Below are 19,193 nucleotides of genomic sequence, written 5' to 3'. Positions count from 1 at the left end.
CCACGGCAGACGGGCAGGCAGGTCGCAGTGCGGATCTGGCTGTGTCCACTCACCCACGACAGGCGGTCAGGCAGGGCGCAGTGCGGATCTGGCTGTGTCCACTCACCCACGGCAGATGGTCAGGCAGTGCGCAGTTCGGATCTGGCTGTGTCCGCTCGCCCACGGCAGACGGGCAGGCAGGGCGCAGTGTGGATCTGGCTGTGTCCACTCACCCACGGCAGACGGTCAGGCAGAGAGCAGTGCGGATCTGGCTGTGTACACTCACCCTCGGCAGAGAGTCAGGCAGTGCGCAGTGCGGATCAGGCTGTGTCCACTCGCCCACGACAGACGGGCAGGCAGGGCGTAGTGCGGATCTGGCTGTGTCCACTCACCCACGGGAGAGGGGCAGGCAGTGCGCAGTGCGGATCTGGCTGTGTCCACTCACCGACGGGAGACGGGCAGGCAGGGCGCAGTGAGGATCTGGCTGTGTCCACTCACCCACGGGAGACGGGCAGGCAGGGCGCAGTGCGGATCTGGCGGTGTCCACTCACCCACGAAGGACGGTCAGGCAGGGTGCAGTGCGGATCTGGCCGTGTCCACTCACCCACGGGAGACGGGCAGGTAGGGCGCAGTGCGGTTCTGGCTGTGTCCACTCACCCACGTGAGATGGGCAGGCAAGGCGCAGTGCGGATCTGGCTGTGTCCACTCACCCACGGGAGACGGTCAGGCAGGGCGCAGTGCGAATCTGGCTGTATCCACTCACCCACGGCAGACGGGCAGGCAGGGCGCAGTGCGGATCTGGCTGTGTCCACTCACCCACGGCAGACGGTCAGGCAGGGCGCAGTGCGGATCTGGCTGTGTCCACTCACCCACGACAGGCGGTCAGGCAGGGCGCAGTACGGATCTGGCTGTGTCCACTCACCGACGGGAGACGGGCAGGCAGGGCGCAGTGCGGATCTGGCTGTGTCCACTCGCCCACGGGAGATGGCCTGGCAGGGCGCAGAGCGGATCTGGCTGTGTCCACTCACCCACGGCAGACGGTCAGGCAGGGCGCATTGCGGATCTGGCTGTGTCCACTCACCCACGGCAGACGGTCAGGCAGGGCGCAGTGCGAATCTGGCTGTATCCACTCACCCACGGCAGACGGGCAGGCAGGGCGCAGTGCGGATCTGGCTGTGTCCACTCGCCCACGGGTGACGAGCATGCAGGGCGCAGTGCGGATCTGGCTGTGTCCACTCACCCACGGCAGGCGGTCAGGCAGGGCGCAGTGCGGATCTGCCTGTGTCCACTCACCCACGGCAGACGGTCAGGCAGGGCGCATTTCGGATCTGGCTGTGTCCACTCGCCCACGGCAGACGGGCAGGCAGGGCGCAGTCCGGATCTGGCTGTGTCCACTCGCCCACTGGAGACGGGCAGGCAGGGCGCAGTGCGGATCTGGCTGGGTCCGCTCGCCCACGGCAGACGGGCAGGCAGGGCGCAGTGCGGATCTGGCGGTGTCCACTCACCCACGAAGGACGGTCAGGCAGGGTGCAGTGCGGATCTGGCTGTGACCACTCACCCACGGGAGACGGGCATGTAGGGCGCAGTGCGGATCTGGCTGTGTCCACTCACCCACGTGAGATGGGCAGGCAAGGCGCAGTGCGGATCTGGCTGTGTCCACTCACCCACGGCAGACCGTCAGGCAGGGCGCAGTGCGGATCTGGCTGTGTCCACTCGCCCACGGCAGACGGGCAGGCAGGGCGCAGTGCGGATCTGGCTGTGTCCACTCACCCACGGCAGACGGTCAGGCAGGGCGCAGTGCGGATCTGGCTGTGTCCACTCGCCCACGGCAGACGGGCAGGCAGGGCGCAGTCCGGATCTGGCTGTGTCCACTCGCCAACTGGAGACGGGCAGGCAGGGCGCAGTGTGGATCTGGCTGTGTCCACTCACTGACGGCAGACGGTCAGGCAGGGCGCAGTGCTGATCTGGCTGTGTCCACTCGCCCACGGGAGACCGGCAGGCAGGGCGCAGTGCGGATCTGGCTGTGTCCACTCACCCACGGCAGGCGGTCAGGCAGGGCGCAGTGCGGATTTGGCTGTGTCCACTCACCCACGGCAGACGGTCAGGCAGGGCGCAGTGCGGATCTGGCTGTGTCCACTCGCCCACGGCAGACAGGCAGGCAGGGCGAGGTGCGGATCTGGCTGTGTCCACTCACCCACGGCAGACGGTCAGGCAGATCGCAGTGCGGATCTGGCTGTGTCCACTCACCAACGGCAGGCGGTCAGGCAGAGAGCAGTGCGGATCTGGCTGTGTACACTCACCCTCGGCAGAGAGTCAGGCAGTGCGCAGTGCGGATCAGGCTGTGTCCACTCGCCCACGACAGACGGGCAGGCAGGGCGTAGTGCGGATCTGGCTGTGTCCACTCACCCACGGGAGAGGGGCAGGCAGTGCGAAGTGCGGATCTGGCTGTGTCCACTCACCGACGGGAGACGGGCAGGCAGGGCGCAGTGAGGATCTGGCTGTGTCCACTCACCCACGGGAGACGTGCAGGCAGGGCGCAGTGCGGATCTGGCGGTGTCCACTCACCCACGAAGGACGGTCAGGCAGGGTGCAGTGCGGATCTGGCTGTGTCCACTCACCCACGGGAGACGGGCAGGTAGGGCGCAGTGCGGATCTGGCTGTGTCCACTCACCCACGTGAGATGGGCAGGCAAGGCGCAGTGCGGATCTGGCTGTGTCCACTCACCCACGGGAGACGGTCAGGCAGGGCGCAGTGCGAATCTGGCTGTATCCACTCACCCACGGCAGACGGGCAGGCAGGGCGCAGTGCGGATCTGGCTGTGTCCACTCACCCACGGCAGACGGTCAGGCAGGGCGCAGTGCGGATCTGGCTGTGTCCACTCACCCACGACAGGCGGTCAGGCAGGGCGCAGTACGGATCTGGCTGTGTCCACTCACCGACGGGAGACGGGCAGGCAGGGCGCAGTGCGGATCTGGCTGTGTCCACTCGCCCACGGGAGATGGCCTGGCAGGGCGCAGTGCGGATCTGGCTGTGTCCCCTCACCCACGGCAGACGGTCAGGCAGGGCGCATTGCGGATCTGGCTGTGTCCACTCACCCACGGCAGACGGTCAGGCAGGGCGCAGTGCGAATCTGGCTGTATCCACTCACCCACGGCAGACGGGCAGGCAGGGCGCAGTGCGGATCTGGCTGTGTCCACTCGCCCACGGGTGACGGGCATGCAGGGCGCAGTGCGGATCTGGCTGTGTCCACTCACCCACGGCAGGCGGTCAGGCAGGGCGCAGTGCGGATCTGGCTGTGTCCACTCACCCACGGCAGACGGTCAGGCAGGGCGCATTTCGGATCTGGCTGTGTCCACTCGCCCACGGCAGACGGGCAGGCAGGGCGCAGTCCGGATCTGGCTGTGTCCACTCGCCCACTGGAGACGGGCAGGCAGGGCGCAGTGCGGATCTGGCTGGGTCCGCTCGCCCACGGCAGACGGGCAGGCAGGGCGCAGTGCGGATCTGGCGGTGTCCACTCACCCACGAAGGACGGTCAGGCAGGGTGCAGTGCGGATCTGGCTGTGTCCACTCACCCACGGGAGACGGGCATGTAGGGCGCAGTGCGGATCTGGCTGTGTCCACTCACCCACGTGAGATGGGCAGGAGAGGCGCAGTGCGGATCTGGCTGTGTCCACTCACCCACGGCAGACCGTCAGGCAGGGCGCAGTGCGGATCTGGCTGTGTCCACTCGCCCACGGGAGACGGGCAGGCAGGGCGCAGTGCGGATCTGGCTGTGTCCACTCGCCCACGGGAGACGGGCAGGCAGGGCGCAGTGCGGTTCTGGCTGTGTCCACTCACCCACGGCAGACGGTCAGGCAGGGCGCAGTGCGGATCTGGCTGTGTCCACTCGCCCACGGCAGAGGGGCAGGCAGTGCGCTGTGTGGATCTGGCTGTGTCCACTCACCCACGGCAGACCGTCAGGCAGGGCGCAGTGCGGATCTGGCTGTGTCCACTCGCCCACGGCAGACGGGCAGGCAGGGCGCAGTGCGGATATGGCTGTGTCCACTCACCCACGGCAGACGGTCAGGCAGGGCGCAGTGCGGATCGGGCTGTGTCCACTCGCCCACGGCAGACGGGCAGCAGGGCGCAGTGCGGATCTGGCTGTGTCCACTCACCGACGGCAGACGATCAGGCAGGGCGCAGTGTGGATCTGGCTGTGTCCACTCACCCACGGCAGAAGGGCAGGCAGGGCGCAGTGCGGATCTGGCTGTGTCCACTCGCCCCAGGGAGACGGGCAGGCAGGGCGCAGTGCGGATCTGGCTGTGTCCACTCGCCCACGGTAGACGGGCAGGCAGAGCGCAGTGCGGATCTGGCTGTGTCCACTCGCCCAGGGGAGACGGGCAGGCAGGGCGCAGGGCGGATCTGGCTGTGTCCACCCACCCACGGAAGGCGGTTAGGCAGGGCGCAGTGCGGATCTGGCTGTGTCCACTCACCCACGGCAGACGGTCAGGCAGGGCGCAGTGCGGATCTGGCTGTTTCCACTCGCCCACGGCAGACGGGCAGGCAGGGCGCAGTGTGGATCAGGCTGTGTCCACTCGCCCACGGCAGACGGTCCGGCAGGGCGCAGTTCGGATCTGGCTGTGTCCACTCGCCCACGGCAGGCGGTCAGGCAGGGCGCAGTGCGGATCTGACTGTGTCCACTCACTGACGGGAGACGGTCAGGCAGGCGCAGTGCGGATCTGGCTGTGTCCACTCACACACCGGAGACGGGCAGGCAGGGCGCAGTGCAGATCTGGCTGTGTCCACTCACCCACGGGAGACGGGCAGGCAGGGCGCAGAGCGGATCTGGCTGTGTCCACTCACTGACGGGAGACAGGCAGGCAGGGCGCAGTGCGGATCTGGCTGTGTCCACTCACCCACGGCAGACGGGCAGGCAGGGCGCACTGTGGATCTGGCTGTGTCCACTCACCCACGGCAGACGGGCAGGCAGGTCGCAGTGCGGATCTGGCTGTGTCCACTCATCCACGACAGGCGGTCAGGCAGGGCGCAGTGCGGATCTGGCTGTGTCCACTCACCCACGGCAGATGGTCAGGCAGTGCGCAGTTCGGATCTGGCTGTGTCCGCTCGCCCACGGCAGACGGGCAGGCAGGGCGCAGTGTGGATCTGGCTGTGTCCACTCACCCACGGCAGACGGTCAGGCAGGGCGTAGTTCGGATATGGCTGTGTCCACTCGCCCACGACAGACGGGCAAGCAGCGCGCAGTGCGGATCTGGCTGTGTCCACTCGCCCACGGGAGACGGGCAGGCAGGGCGCAGTGCGGATCTGGCGGTGTCCACTCACCCACGAAGGACGGTCAGGCAGGGCGCAGTGCGGATCGGGCTGTGTTCACTCACCCACGGCAGACGGACAGGCAGGGCGCAGTCTGGATCTGGCTGTGTCCACTCATCCACGGCAGACGGTCAGGCAGGGCGCAGTGCGGATCTGGCTGTGTCCACTCACCCACGGGAGACGAGCAGGCAGGGCGCAGTGCGGAACCGGCCGTGTCCACTCACCCACGAAAGACGGTCAGGCAGGGCGCAGTGCGGATCGGGCTGTGTCCACTCGCCCACGGCAGACGGGCAGGCAGGGCGCAGTGCGGATCTGGCTGTGTCCACTCACCCACGGCAGACGGTCAGGCAGGGCGCAGTGCGGATCGGGCTGTGTCCACTCGCCCATGGCTGTGTCCACTCACCCACGGAGGGCGGTCAGGCAGGGCGCAGTGCGGATGTGGCTGTGTCCACTCACCCACGGCAGACGGTCAGGCAGGGCGCAGTGCGGATCTGGCTGTGTCCACTCGCCCACGGCAGACGGGCAGGCAGGGCGCAGTCCGGATGTGGCTGTGTCCACTCGCCCACTGGAGACGGGCAGGCAGGGCGCAGTGTGGATCTGGCTGTGTCCACTCACCGACGGCAGACGGTCAGGCAGGGCGCAGTGCGGATCTGGCTGTGTCCACTCTCCCACGGGAGACGGGCAGGCAGGGCGCAGTGCGGATCTGGCTGTGTCCACTCGCCCACGGGAGACGGGCAGGCAGGGCGCAGTGCGGTTCTGGCTGTGTCCACTCACCCACGGCAGACGGTCAGGCAGGGCGCAGTGCGGATCTGGCTGTGTCCACTCGCCCACGGCAGAGGGGCAGGCAGTGCGCTGTGTGGATCTGGCTGTGTCCACTCACCCACGGCAGACCGTCAGGCAGGGCGCAGTGCGGATCTGGCTGTGTCCACTCGCCCACGGCAGACGGGCAGGCAGGGCGCAGTGCGGATCTGGCTGTGTCCACTCACCCACGGCAGACGGTCAGGCAGGGCGCAGTGCGGATCGGGCTGTGTCCACTCGCCCACGGCAGACGGGCAGCAGGGCGCAGTGTGGATCTGGCTGTGTCCACTCACCGACGGCAGACGATCAGGCAGGGCGCAGTGCGGATCTGGCTGTGTCCACTCACCCACGGCAGAAGGGCAGGCAGGGCGCAGTGCGGATCTGGCTGTGTCCACTCGCCCCAGGGAGACGGGCAGGCAGGGCGCTGTGCGGATCTGGCTGTGTCCACTCGCCCACGGTAGACGGGCAGGCAGAGCGCAGTGCGGATCTGCCTGTGTCCACTCGCCCAGGGGAGACGGGCAGGCAGGGCGCAGGGCGGATCTGGCTGTGTCCACCCACCCACGGAAGGCGGTTAGGCAGGGCGCAGTGCGGATCTGGCTGTGTCCACTCACCCACGGCAGACGGTCAGGCAGGGCGCAGTGCGGATCTGGCTGATTCCACTCGCCCACGGCAGACGGGCAGGCAGGGCGAGGTGCGGATCTGGCTGTGTCCACTCTCCCACGGCAGACGGTCAGGCAGATCGCAGTGCGGATCTGGCTGTGTCCACTCACCAACGGCAGGCGGTCAGGCAGAGCGCAGTGCGGATCTGGCTGTGTACACTCACCCTCGGCAGAGAGTCAGGCAGTGCGCAGTGCGGATCTGGCTGTGTCCACTCGCCCACGACAGACGGGCAGGCAGGGCGTAGTGCGGATCTGGCTGTGTCCACTCACCCACCGGAGACGGGCAGGCAGTGCGCAGTGCGGATCTGGCTGTGTCCACTCACCGACGGGAGACGGGCAGGCAGGGCGCAGTGAGGATCTGGCTGTGTCCACTCACCCACGGGAGACGTGCAGGCAGGGCGCAGTGCGGATCTGGCGGTGTCCACTCACCCACGAAGGACGGTCAGGCAGGGTGCAGTGCGGATCTGGCTGTGTCCACTCACCCACGGGAGACGGGCAGGTAGGGCGCAGTGCGGATCTGGCTGTGTCCACTCACCCACGTGAGATGGGCAGGCAAGGCGCAGTACGGATCTGGCTGTGTCCACTCACCCACGGGAGACGGTCAGGCAGGGCGCAGTGCGAATCTGGCTGTATCCACTCACCCACGGCAGACGGGCAGGCAGGGCGCAGTGCGGATCTGGCTGTGTCCACTCACCCACGGCAGACGGTCAGGCAGGGCGCAGTGCGGATCTGGCTGTGTCCACTCACCCACGACAGGCGGTCAGGCATGGCGCAGTGCGGATCTGGCTGTGTCCACTCACCGACGGGAGACGGGCAGGCAGGGCGCAGTGCGGATCTGGCTGTGTCCACTCGCCCACGGGAGATGGCCTGGCAGGGCGCAGTGCGGATCTGGCTGTGTCCACTCACCCACGGCAGGCGGTCAGGCAGGGCGCAGTGCGGATCTGGCTGTGTCCACTCGCCCACGGGTGACGGGCATGCAGGGCGCAGTGCGGATCTGGCTGTGTCCACTCACCCACGGCAGACGGTCAGGCAGGGCGTAGTGCGGATATGGCTGTGTCCACTCGCCCACGACAGACGGGCAGGCAGCGCGCAGTGCGGATCTGGCTGTGTCCGCTCGCCCACGGCAGACGGGCAGGCAGGGCGCAGTGTGGATCTGGCTGTGTCCACTCACCGACGGCAGACGGTCAGGCAGGGCGCAGTGCGGATCTGGCTGTGTCCCCCACGGCAGATGGTCAGGCAGTGCGCAGTTCGGATCTGGCTGTGTCTGCTCGCCCACGGCAGACGGGCAGGCAGGGCGCAGTGTGGATCTGGCTGTGTCCACTCACCCACGGCAGACGGTCAGGCAGGGCGTAGTGCGGATATGGCTGTGTCCACTCGCCCACGACAGACGGGCAAGCAGCGCGCAGTGCGGATCTGGCTGTGTCCACTCGCCCACGGGAGACGGGCAGGCAGGGCGCAGTGCGGATCTGGCGGTGTCCACTCACCCACGAAGGACGGTCAGGCAGGGCGCAGTGCGGATCGGGCTGTGTTCACTCACCCACGGCAGACGGACAGGCAGGGCGCAGTCTGGATCTGGCTGTGTCCACTCATCCACGGCAGACGGTCAGGCAGGGCGCAGTGCGGATCTGGCTGTGTCCACTCGCCCACGGGAGACGGGCAGGCAGGGCGCAGTGCGGATCTGGCTGTGTCCACTCACCCACGGCAGGCGGTGAGGCAGGGCGCAGTGCGGATCTGGCTGTGTCCACTCACCCACAGCAGACGGGCAGGCAGGGCGCAGTGCGGATCTGGCTGTGTCCACTCGCCCACGGCAGACGGGCAGGCAGAGCGCAGTGCGGATCTGGCTGTGTCCACTCGCCCAGGGGAGACGGGCAGGCAGGGCGCAGGGCGGATCTGGCTGTGTCCACTCACCCACGGAAGACGAGCAGTCAGGGCGCAGTGCGGATCTGGCTGTGTCCACTCACCCACGGGAGACGAGCAGGCAGGGCGCAGTGCGGAACCGGCCGTGTCCACTCACCCACGAAAGACGGTCAGGCAGGGCGCAGTGCGGATCGGGCTGTGTCCACTCACCCACGGCAGACGGTCAGGCAGGGCGCAGTGCGGATCTGTCTGTGTCCACTCACCCACGACAGGCGGTCAGGCATGGCGCAGTGCGGATCTGGCTGTGTCCACTCACCGACGGGAGACGGGCAGGCAGGGCGCAGTGCGGATCTGGCTGTGTCCACTCGCCCACGGGAGATGGCCTGGCAGGGCGCAGTGCGGATCTGGCTGTGTCCACTCACCCACGGCAGGCGGTCAGGCAGGGCGCAGTGCGGATCTGGCTGTGTCCACTCGCCCACGGGTGACGGGAATGCAGGGCGCAGTGCGGATCTGGCTGTGTCCACTCACCCACGGCAGACGGTCAGGCAGGGCGTAGTGCGGATATGGCTGTGTCCACTCGCCCACGACAGACGGGCAGGCAGCGCGCAGTGCGGATCTGGCTGTGTCCGCTCGCCCACGGCAGACGGGCAGGCAGGGTGCAGTGTGGATCTGGCTGTGTCCACTCACCGACGGCAGACGGTCAGGCAGGGCGCAGTGCGGATCTGGCTGTGTCCCCCACGGCAGATGGTCAGGCAGTGCGCAGTTCGGATCTGGCTGTGTCTGCTCGCCCACGGCAGACGGGCAGGCAGGGCGCAGTGTGGATCTGGCTGTGTCCACTCACCCACGGCAGACGGTCAGGCAGGGCGTAGTGCGGATATGGCTGTGTCCACTCGCCCACGACAGACGGGCAAGCAGCGCGCAGTGCGGATCTGGCTGTGTCCACTCGCCCACGGGAGACGGGCAGGCAGGGCGCAGTGCGGATCTGGCGGTGTCCACTCACCCACGAAGGACGGTCAGGCAGGGCGCAGTGCGGATCGGGCTGTGTTCACTCACCCACGGCAGACGGACAGGCAGGGCGCAGTCTGGATCTGGCTGTGTCCACTCATCCACGGCAGACGGTCAGGCAGGGCGCAGTGCGGATCTGGCTGTGTCCACTCGCCCACGGGAGACGGGCAGGCAGGGCGCAGTGCGGATCTGGCTGTGTCCACTCACCCACGGCAGGCGGTGAGGCAGGGCGCAGTGCGGATCTGGCTGTGTCCACTCACCCACAGCAGACGGGCAGGCAGGGCGCAGTGCGGATCTGGCTGTGTCCACTCGCCCACGGCAGACGGGCAGGCAGAGCGCAGTGCGGATCTGGCTGTGTCCACTCGCCCAGGGGAGACGGGCAGGCAGGGCGCAGGGCGGATCTGGCTGTGTCCACTCACCCACGGAAGACGAGCAGGCAGGGCGCAGTGCGGATCTGGCTGTGTCCACTCACCCACGGGAGACGAGCAGGCAGGGCGCAGTGCGGAACCGGCCGTGTCCACTCACCCACGAAAGACGGTCAGGCAGGGCGCAGTGCGGATCGGGGTGTGTCCACTCGCCCACGGGAGATGGCCTGGCAGGGCGCAGTGCGGATCTGGCAGTGTCCACTCACCCACGGCAGACGGTCAGGCAGGGCGCATTGCGGATCTGGCTGTGTCCACTCACCCACGGCAGATGGTCAGGCAGGGCGCAGTGCGAATCTGGCTGTGTCCACTCACCCACGTGAGATGGGCAGGCAAGGCGCAGTGCGGATCTGGCTGTGTCCACTCACCCACGGCAGACCATCAGGCAGGGCGCAGTGCGGATCTGGCTGTGTCCACTCGCCCACGGCAGACGGGCAGGCAGGGCGCAGTGCGGATCTGGCTGTGTCCACTCACCCACGGCAGACGGTCAGGCAGGGCGCAGTGCGGATCGGGCTGTGTCCACTCGCCCATGGCAGACGGGCAGGCAGGGCGCAGTGCGGATCTGGCTGTGTCCACTCACCGACGGCAGACGATCAGGCAGGGCGCAGTGCGGATCTGGCTGTGTCCACTCACCCACGGAGGGCGGTCAGGCAGGGCGCAGTGCGGATGTGCTGTGTCCACTCACCCACGGCAGACGGTCAGGCAGGGCGCAGTGCGGATCTGGCTGTGTCCACTCGCCCACGGCAGACGGGCAGGCAGGGCGCAGTCCGGATGTGGCTGTGTCCACTCGCCCACTGGAGACGGTCAGGCCGGGCGCACTGCGGATCTGGCTGTGTCCACTCACCCACGACAGGCGGTCAGGCAGGGCGCAGTGCGGATCTGACTGTGTCCACTCACCCACGGCAGACGGTCAGGCAGTGCGCAGTGCGGATCTGGCTGTGTCCGGTCGCCCACGGGAGACGGGCAGGCAGGGCGCAGTGCGGATCTGACTGTGTCCGCTCACCCACGGGAGACGGGCCGGCAGGGTGCAGTGTGGATCTGGCTGTGTCCACTCACCCACGGGAGAGGGTAAGGCATGGCGCAGTGCGGATCTGGCTGTGTCCACTCACCCACGGCAGACGGGCAGGCAGGGCGCAGTGTGGATCTGGCTGTGTCCACTCACCCACGGCAGACGGGCAGGCAGGGCGCAGTGCGGATATGGCTGTGTCCACTCGCCCACGACAGACGGGCAGGCAGCGCGCAGTGCGGATCTGGCTGTTTCCACTCGCCCACGGGAGACGGGCAGGCAGCGCGCAGTGCGGATCTGGCTGTGTCCACTCACCCACGGGAGACGGGCAGGCAGGGCGCAGTGCGGATCTGGCTGTGTCCACTCACTGACGGGAGACTGGCAGGCACGGTGCAGTGCGGATCTGGCTGTGTCCACTCACCCACGGGAGACGGGCAGGCAGGGCGCAGTGCGGATCTGGCTGTGTCCACTCACCCACGGGAGACGGTCAGGCAGGGCGCATTGCGGATCTGGCTGTGTCCACTCACCCACGGCAGACGGGCAGGCAGGGCGCAGTGTGGATCTGGCTGTGTCCACTCAACCACGGCAGACGGTCAGGCAGGGCGCAGTGCGGATCTGACTGTGTCCACTCACCCACGGCAGACGGTCAGGCAGGGCACAGTGCGGATCTGGCTGTGTCCACTCACCCACGGCAGAAGGGCAGGCAGGGCGCAGTGCGGATCTGGCTGTGTCCACTCGCCCCCGGGAGACGGGCAGGCAGGGCGCAGTGCGGATCTGGCTGTGTCCACTCTCCCACGGCAGGCGGTAAGGCAGGGCGCAGTGCGGATCTGGCTGTCTCCACTCACCCACGGGAGACGGGCAGGCAGGGCGCAGTGCGGATCTGGCTGTGTCCACTCACCCACGGCAGACGGTCAGGCAGGGCGCAGTGCGGATCTGGCTGTGTCCACTCACCCACGGGAGACGGGCAGGCAGGGCGCAGTGCGGATCTGGCTGTCTCCACTCGCCCACGGCAGACGGGCAGGCAGGGCGCAGTGTGGATCTGGCTGTGTCCACTCACCCACGTGAGATGGGCAGGCAAGGCGCAGTGCGGATCTGGCTGTGTCCACTCACCCACGGGAGACGGTCAGGCAGGGCGCAGTGCGAATCTGGCTGTATCCACTCACCCACGGCAGACGGGCAGGCAGGGCGCAGTGCGGATCTGGCTGTGTCCACTCACCCACGGCAGACGGTCAGGCAGGGCGCAGTGCGGATCTGGCTGTGTCCACTCACCCACGACAGGCGGTCAGGCAGGGCGCAGTGCGGATCTGGCTGTGTCCACTCACCGACGGGAGACGGGCAGGCAGGGCGCAGTGCGGATCTGGCTGTGTCCACTCGCCCACGGGAGATGGCCTGGCAGGGCGCAGTGCGGATCTCGCTGTGTCCACTCACCCACAGCAGACGGTCAGGCAGGGCGCATTGCGGATCTGGCTGTGTCCACTCACCCACGGCAGACGGTCAGGCAGGGCGCAGTGCGAATCTGGCTGTATCCACTCACCCACGGCAGACGGGCAGGCAGGGCGCAGTGCGGATCTGGCTGTGTCCACTCGCCCACGGGTGACGGGCATGCAGGGCGCAGTGCGGATCTGGCTGTGTCCACTCACCCACGGCAGGCGGTCAGGCAGGGCGCAGTGCGGATCTGGCTGTGTCCACTCGCCCACGGCAGACGGGCAGGCAGGGCGCAGTCCGGATCTGGCTGTGTCCACTCGCCCACTGGAGACGGGCAGGCAGGGCGCAGTGCGGATCTGGCTGGGTCCGCTCGCCCACGGCAGACGGGCAGGCAGGGCGCAGTGCGGATCTGGCGGTGTCCACTCACCCACGAAGGACGGTCAGGCAGGGTGCAGTGCGGATCTGGCTGTGTCCACTCACCCACGGGAGACGGGCATGTAGGGCGCAGTGCGGATCTGGCTGTGTCCACTCACCCACGTGAGATGGGCAGGCAAGGCGCAGTGCGGATCTGGCTGTGTCCACTCGCCCACGGCAGACGGGCAGGCAGGGCGCAGTGCGGATCGGGCTGTGTCCACTCGCCCATGGCATACGGGCAGGCAGGGCGCAGTGCGGATCTGGCTGTGTCCACTCACCGATGGCAGACGATCAGGCAGGGCGCAGTGCGGATCTGGCTGTGTCCACTCACCCACGGAATGGCGGTCAGGCAGGGCGCAGTGCGGATGTGGCTGTGTCCACTCACCCACGGCAGACGGTCAGGCAGGGCGCAGTGCGGATCTGGCTGTGTCCACTCGCCCACGGCAGACGGGCAGGCAGGGCGCAGTCCGGATCTGGCTGTGTCCACTCGCCCACTGGAGACGGGCAGGCAGGGCGCAGTGCGGATCTGGCTGTGTCCACTCGCCCACGGGAGACGGGCAGGCAGGGCGCAGTGCGGTTCTGGCTGTGTCCACTCACCCACGGCAGACGGTCAGGCAGGGCGCAGTGCGGATCTGGCTGTGTCCACTCGCCCACGGCAGAGGGGCAGGCAGTGCGCTGTGTGGATCTGGCTGTGTCCACTCACCCACGGCAGACCGTCAGGCAGGGCGCAGTGCGGATCTGGCTGTGTCCACTCGCCCACGGCAGACGGGCAGGCAGGGCGCAGTGCGGATCTGGCTGTGTCCACTCACCCACGGCAGACGGTCAGGCAGGGCGCAGTGCGGATCGGGCTGTGTCCACTCGCCCACGGCAGACGGGCAGCAGGGCGCAGTGTGGATCTGGCTGTGTCCACTCACCGACGGCAGACGATCAGGCAGGGCGCAGTGCGGATCTGGCTGTGTCCACTCACCCACGGCAGAAGGGCAGGCAGGGCGCAGTGCGGATCTGGCTGTGTCCACTCGCCCCAGGGAGACGGGCAGGCAGGGCGCAGTGCGGATCTGGCTGTGTCCACTCGCCCACGGTAGACGGGCAGGCAGAGCGCAGTGCGGATCTGGCTGTGTCCACTCGCCCAGGGAAGACGGGCAGGCAGGGCGCAGGGCGGATCTGGCTGTGTCCACCCACCCACGGAAGGCGGTTAGGCAGGGCGCAGTGCGGACCGGGCTGTGTCCACTCACCCACGGCAGACGGTCAGGCAGGGCGCAGTGCGGATCTGGCTGTTTCCACTCGCCCACGGCAGACGGGCAGGCAGGGCGCAGTGTGGATCAGGCTGTGTCCACTCGCCCACGGCAGACGGTCCGGCAGGGCGCAGTTCGGATCTGGCTGTGTCCACTCGCCCACGGCAGGCGGTCAGGCAGGGCGCAGTGCGGATCTGACTGTGTCCACTCACTGACGGGAGACGGGCAGGCAGGCGCAGTGCGGATCTGGCTGTGTCCACTCACACACCGGAGACGGGCAGGCAGGGCGCAGTGCAGATCTGGCTGTGTCCACTCACCCACGGGAGACGGGCAGGCAGGGCGCAGTGCGGATCTGGCTGTGTCCACTCACTGACGGGAGACAGGCAGGCAGGGCGCAGTGCGGATCTGGCTGTGTCCACTCACCCACGGCAGACGGGCAGGCAGGGCGCACTGTGGATCTGGCTGTGTCCACTCACCCACGGCAGACGGGCAGGCAGGTCGCAGTGCGGATCTGGCTGTGTCCACTCACCCACGACAGGCGGTCAGGCAGGGCGCAGTGCGGATCTGGCTGTGTCCACTCACCCACGGCAGATGGTCAGGCAGTGCGCAGTTCGGATCTGGCTGTGTCCGCTCGCCCACGGCAGACGGGCAGGCAGGGCGCAGTGTGGATCTGGCTGTGTCCACTCACCCACGGCAGACGGTCAGGCAGAGAGCAGTGCGGATCTGGCTGTGTACACTCACCCTCGGCAGAGAGTCAGGCAGTGCGCAGTGCGGATCAGGCTGTGTCCACTCGCCCACGACAGACGGGCAGGCAGGGCGTAGTGCGGATCTGGCTGTGTCCACTCACCCACGGGAGAGGGGCAGGCAGTGCGCAGTGCGGATCTGGCTGTGTCCACTCACCGACGGGAGACGGGCAGGCAGGGCGCAGTGAGGATCTGGCTGTGTCCACTCACCCACGGGAGACGGGCAGGCAGGGCGCAGTGCGGATCTGGCGGTGTCCACTCACCCACGAAGGACGGTCAGGCAGGGTGCAGTGCGGATCTGGCCGTGTCCACTCACCCACGGGAGACGGGCAGGTAGGGCGCAGTGCGGTTCTGGCTGTGTCCACTCACCCACGTGAGATGGGCAGGCAAGGCGCAGTGCGGATCTGGCTGTGTCCACTCACCCACGGGAGACGGTCAGGCAGGGCGCAGTGCGAATCTGGCTGTATCCACTCACCCACGGCAGACGGGCAGGCAGGGCGCAGTGCGGATCTGGCTGTGTCCACTCACCCACGGCAGACGGTCAGGCAGGGCGCAGTGCGGATCTGGCTGTGTCCACTCACCCACGACAGGCGGTCAGGCAGGGCGCAGTACGGATCTGGCTGTGTCCACTCACCGACGGGAGACGGGCAGGCAGGGCGCAGTGCGGATCTGGCTGTGTCCACTCGCCCACGGGAGATGGCCTGGCAGGGCGCAGAGCGGATCTGGCTGTGTCCACTCACCCACGGCAGACGGTCAGGCAGGGCGCATTGCGGATCTGGCTGTGTCCACTCGCCCACGGCAGACGGGCAGGCAGGGCGCAGTCCGGATGTGGCTGTGTCCACTCGCCCACGGCAGACGGGCAGGCAGGGCGCAGTCCGGATCTGGCTGTGTCCACTCGCCCACTGGAGACGGGCAGGCAGGGCGCAGTGCGGATCTGGCTGTGTCCACTCGCCCACGGGAGACGGGCAGGCAGGGCGCAGTGCGGATCTGGCTGGGTCCGCTCGCCCACGGCAGACGGGCAGGCAGGGCGCAGTGCGGATCTGGCGGTGTCCACTCACCCACGAAGGACGGTCAGGCAGGGTGCAGTGCGGATCTGGCTGTGACCACTCACCCACGGGAGACGGGCATGTAGGGCGCAGTGCGGATCTGGCTGTGTCCACTCACCCACGTGAGATGGGCAGGCAAGGCGCAGTGCGGATCTGGCTGTGTCCACTCGCCCACGGCAGACGGGCAGGCAGGGCGCAGTGCGGATCTGGCTGTGTCCACTCACCCACGGCAGACGGTCAGGCAGGGCGCAGTGCGGATCTGGCTGTGTCCACTCGCCCACGGCAGACGGGCAGGCAGGGCGCAGTCCGGATCTGGCTGTGTCCACTCGCCAACTGGAGACGGGCAGGCAGGGCGCAGTGTGGATCTGGCTGTGTCCACTCACTGACGGCAGACGGTCAGGCAGGGCGCAGTGCTGATCTGGCTGTGTCCACTCGCCCACGGGAGACCGGCAGGCAGGGCGCAGTGCGGATCTGGCTGTGTCCACTCACCCACGGCAGGCGGTCAGGCAGGGCGCAGTGCGGATTTGGCTGTGTCCACTCACCCACGGCAGACGGTCAGGCAGGGCGCAGTGCGGATCTGGCTGTGTCCACTCGCCCACGGCAGACGGGCAGGCAGGGCGAGGTGCGGATCTGGCTGTGTCCACTCACCCACGGCAGACGGTCAGGCAGATCGCAGTGCGGATCTGGCTGTGTCCACTCACCAACGGCAGGCGGTCAGGCAGAGAGCAGTGCGGATCTGGCTGTGTACACTCACCCTCGGCAGAGAGTCAGGCAGTGCGCAGTGCGGATCAGGCTGTGTCCACTCGCCCACGACAGACGGGCAGGCAGGGCGTAGTGCGGATCTGGCTGTGTCCACTCACCCACGGGAGAGGGGCAGGCAGTGCGAAGTGCGGATCTGGCTGTGTCCACTCACCGACGGGAGACGGGCAGGCAGGGCGCAGTGAGGATCTGGCTGTGTCCACTCACCCACGGGAGACGTGCAGGCAGGGCGCAGTGCGGATCTGGCGGTGTCCACTCACCCACGAAGGACGGTCAGGCAGGGTGCAGTGCGGATCTGGCTGTGTCCACTCACCCACGGGAGACGGGCAGGTAGGGCGCAGTGCGGATCTGGCTGTGTCCACTCACCCACGTGAGATGGGCAGGCAAGGCGCAGTGCGGATCTGGCTGTGTCCACTCACCCACGGGAGACGGTCAGGCAGGGCGCAGTGCGAATCTGGCTGTATCCACTCACCCACGGCAGACGGGCAGGCAGGGCGCAGTGCGGATCTGGCTGTGTCCACTCACCCACGGCAGACGGTCAGGCAGGGCGCAGTGCGGATCTGGCTGTGTCCACTCACCCACGACAGGCGGTCAGGCAGGGCGCAGTACGGATCTGGCTGTGTCCACTCACCGACGGGAGACGGGCAGGCAGGGCGCAGTGCGGATCTGGCTGTGTCCACTCGCCCACGGGAGATGGCCTGGCAGGGCGCAGTGCGGATCTGGCTGTGTCCCCTCACCCACGGCAGACGGTCAGGCAGGGCGCATTGCGGATCTGGCTGTGTCCACTCACCCACGGCAGACGGTCAGGCAGGGCGCAGTGCGAATCTGGCTGTATCCACTCACCCACGGAAGACGGGCAGGCAGGGCGCAGTGCGGATCTGGCTGTGTCCACTCGCCCACGGGTGACGGGCATGCAGGGCGCAGTGCGGATCTGGCTGTGTCCACTCACCCACGGCAGGCGGTCAGGCAGGGCGCAGTGCGGATCTGGCTGTGTCCACTCACCCACGGCAGACGGTCAGGCAGGGCGCATTTCGGATCTGGCTGTGTCCACTCGCCCACGGCAGACGGGCAGGCAGGGCGCAGTCCGGATCTGGCTGTGTCCACTCGCCCACTGGAGACGGGCAGGCAGGGCGCAGTGCGGATCTGGCTGGGTCCGCTCGCCCACGGCAGACGGGCAGGCAGGGCGCAGTGCGGATCTGGCGGTGTCCACTCACCCACGAAGGACGGTCAGGCAGGGTGCAGTGCGGATCTGGCTGTGTCCACTCACCCACGGGAGACGGGCATGTAGGGCGCAGTGCGGATCTGGCTGTGTCCACTCACCCACGTGAGATGGGCAGGAGAGGCGCAGTGCGGATCTGGCTGTGTCCACTCACCCACGGCAGACCGTCAGGCAGGGCGCAGTGCGGATCTGGCTGTGTCCACTCGCCCACGGGAGACGGGCAGGCAGGGCGGATCTGGCTGTGTCCACTCGCCCACGGCAGAGGGGCAGGCAGTGCGCTGTGTGGATCTGGCTGTGTCCACTCACCCACGGCAGACCGTCAGGCAGGGCGCAGTGCGGATCTGGCTGTGTCCACTCGCCCACGGCAGACGGGCAGGCAGGGCGCAGTGCGGATATGGCTGTGTCCACTCACCCACGGCAGACGGTCAGGCAGGGCGCAGTGCGGATCGGGCTGTGTCCACTCGCCCACGGCAGACGGGCAGCAGGGCGCAGTGCGGATCTGGCTGTGTCCACTCACCGACGGCAGACGATCAGGCAGGGCGCAGTGTGGATCTGGCTGTGTCCACTCACCCACGGCAGAAGGGCAGGCAGGGCGCAGTGCGGATCTGGCTGTGTCCACTCGCCCCAGGGAGACGGGCAGGCAGGGCGCAGTGCGGATCTGGCTGTGTCCACTCGCCCACGGTAGACGGGCAGGCAGAGCGCAGTGCGGATCTGGCTGTGTCCACTCGCCCAGGGGAGACGGGCAGGCAGGGCGCAGGGCGGATCTGGCTGTGTCCACCCACCCACGGAAGGCGGTTAGGCAGGGCGCAGTGCGGATCTGGCTGTGTCCACTCACCCACGGCAGACGGTCAGGCAGGGCGCAGTGCGGATCTGGCTGTTTCCACTCGCCCACGGCAGACGGGCAGGCAGGGCGCAGTGTGGATCAGGCTGTGTCCACTCGCCCACGGCAGACAGTCCGGCAGGGCGCAGTTCGGATCTGGCTGTGTCCACTCGCCCACGGCAGGCGGTCAGGCAGGGCGCAGTGCGGATCTGACTGTGTCCACTCACTGACGGGAGACGGTCAGGCAGGCGCAGTGCGGATCTGGCTGTGTCCACTCACACACCGGAGACGGGCAGGCAGGGCGCAGTGCAGATCTGGCTGTGTCCACTCACCCACGGGAGACGGGCAGGCAGGGCGCAGTGCGGATCTGGCTGTGTCCACTCACTGACGGGAGACAGGCAGGCAGGGCGCAGTGCGGATCTGGCTGTGTCCACTCACCCACGGCAGACGGGCAGGCAGGGCGCACTGTGGATCTGGCTGTGTCCACTCACCCACGGCAGAC

The sequence above is a fragment of the Microcebus murinus genome, chromosome 23, assembly GCF_040939455.1.
Source record: "Microcebus murinus isolate Inina chromosome 23, M.murinus_Inina_mat1.0, whole genome shotgun sequence".
In the NCBI taxonomy this organism is placed as follows: domain Eukaryota; kingdom Metazoa; phylum Chordata; class Mammalia; order Primates; family Cheirogaleidae; genus Microcebus; species Microcebus murinus.
Note: the sequence above shows the minus strand (reverse complement) of the source record.